Source organism: Poeciliopsis prolifica, unplaced genomic scaffold, assembly GCF_027474105.1.
Source record: "Poeciliopsis prolifica strain line A6 unplaced genomic scaffold, Auburn_PproV2 SCAFFOLD037, whole genome shotgun sequence".
NCBI lineage: Eukaryota > Metazoa > Chordata > Actinopteri > Cyprinodontiformes > Poeciliidae > Poeciliopsis > Poeciliopsis prolifica.
Window position 1 is genome coordinate 27,501 of NW_026562412.1, and position 2,500 is coordinate 30,000.

Here is a 2,500-nt window from a genome sequence, read left to right on the forward strand (position 1 = left end):
GGGGATCCACCGATCCTCCAGGCTTCACAGTCGTTAACCACGCCCTTGTCCATGTAGAATCCGTGACACTTCTTGGGCTGAACCCTCAACCCCGTCAGTTGGCAGAACTCCTCCAAAATCCCGAGGCTCCCATTCATTGCCTCCACCGACCCTGCCACCAAAACCAAATCGTCAGCGAATGCCAACGCGGAGATCGACAGATCTCCCCAACGTACCCCGAATCTGGTCTGTTCGAGCCTATGGATGAGGGGGTCCATAGCCAGGTTGAAAAGCAGTGGTGACATAGGATCACCCTGCTTAACACCCACTTTCATGTGAATCTTCTGTGTGTGACCGTCCACACAGTTCACCCTGGTCACGCAATCCACATATGAGTTACGAATCAACTCAATAACGTGAGGGTCGACCCGGCGCTCACCCAAGGCACACAGGATATGCTCATGGGCTATGGAGTCAAAAGCCTTAGCAAAGTCAACAAACACGACTGCTAGAGGGCTCCCGTCCCGCCTCGAGCGCCTGATGATCTCACCCACAATCAACAGGTTCTCCGCGCAACCACTCGAGGAGGCCAGGAAACCCCTCTGCCGAGGACTCAGAGGACACGCACGCGCCATCCTCATGGTAAGAATCCTCGAAAACAGCCGAAGCACCACCGAACCGATGGTCACTGGACGCCAACCGCTGACCTCCAGCAGCTCACCAGGATCAGTGGACTTCGGTAGCAATGTCGTCCTGCATTCCTTGAAGGCCCGGGGTATGACTCCACGGACCAACCACGTCGTGTATAGCCGTGCCAGTTGCTCGCCCCTGGGGTCCCAGCTCAGCAAACCTTTTTGCTGATCCTGTCTGGGCCTGGGGCCGAGCCGTTTGCCATCTTGTTTAGGTTTTCCATCACCTCTGCCGCCAGGATGGGATTGTAGAACTCCTGGTTGTCGGAGACTAAACCCGTTCGGAACTCCCCAAGCCCGTGGAACTGCTCTCCGACTTCCCATCTCTCACGAAACGCTTCGTAGATCTGGTCCGCCGGTAGGGCGCATTCCTGGCTCTCGGCCCCATCCAGGATCCGTGCCGCGAGCCTGGCCTGGTCCCTCGAGTACCAAAACTGGCACTCTCGGTACACACGCCTACGTTGGGCAAGACGCCTTACCCAACCCTTCGCTTGGTTCTGCTCTCGAACGGGAGGACGGGCCCTACCAGGCCGCTCCACTCCCCCACCCAGCCTCGAGATGATTTCTGACGCTGAGGATTCGATCAGAAAAGGGTTCTGATCTACGTCCCTAACAAGGTCAGCGATAGCCTTCACCTCTTCCCACCCTCTCTGTCACCCCAACCAACCAACGCTTCCCTAATCCTGTCCGATGACAGGACCTGGGGTGACGGTGACAAAGACTGCGCAGCCAGAGGTTCAGGGTCAGCCACAGACACTCTGCCCTCCTCCTCCGCTTCGTGTAGGCTATCGCCTGCCATATCGATCTTCAGGTTTCTCCTCTTACTCCTCACCTGTTCAGCCGTCTTGCCATTTCCCAACTCAACCGCTATGAGCTGGTACGTGGCAACCGAATCTCCGTGCTCCCGAATGAGCCGGATGAGCGTCTGCACTTCTCCAACACTCCAGAGCTTCGTTGCCCTGATCTCCCCGGCTGGCACCTTCCTCATCGCCAGTCTTGCCTCATTCCACGCCGCCGCGTGGGCGTGCCGCTTGTGCTGGGAGACACCAACAGGCGTGGGGAACCGGGCGTCGCAAAGCTCGCAAGCGAACCCGCTAGCCGGCTCCCCCTCCACCCCAGCCACACCCCCGCACTTAGGGACATGACACGAGATGGAGTGCCCGTTAGTGTTGGACCTCCCACTTGCCGCACATGTACAAGGCAGTAACACCGCCGTGCCGGACAGCGAGATGCTTCCCGAGCGCGACAATGCCCTTCACCTGCACACCACACAGCGGGCAGTCCGAGCCAATCCATGGCAACAGGACCCTGACTTCTGTGGGAGCTTCAGAACGCACGACCTCCGACAGTGTATGCACCGCTCCTGTGACGGCCTGCCCAAGTTGTGGTTCCAGCACGGTTTCGGCTGCTTCTGCCCTCATTGTCGAAGCATCCTCCACCATTAATTCGGCAACCACCGAGGAATCCCCAGGAAGCATTTGCCAGTCGCTCTCTCCTGGACCTGCGTCGCGACCGACGGACTTTCGACGCAACAAAGTTGGACTAGTGGCCGTGGCCCTAGTCCCGGTGGGGACCCTAGACAATACCCCCAGGGGCTGGTCCCAGCGCCCAGTGGGGAGGTTGGTTCGCCAGTTCCACGTGTCCAACCTCAAACACGCCGGAGGGACAGCTTCGCTGACGAAGTGACGACCCCATCCCTAGCCGCACTCGCACCCATTTTGATAAGCCAGAAGGGTGATCCTGGCCGAGACTATCTGTAGGAAACTGCATCTTGCTTGTAACCAAAGAAATACCAGAGTTGGCTGGTTAGGCACAACCCTTCCTTGGGCAGG

The 2,500-nt window shown here is 58.4% G+C and overlaps 1 pseudogene; it reads right to left on the reverse strand.

Moving 5' to 3' along the window:
- The window catches only part of LOC129374921 (28S ribosomal RNA), an 8,191-nt pseudogene that overhangs the window by 2,616 nt on the left and 3,075 nt on the right, over nt 1-2,500 (reverse strand).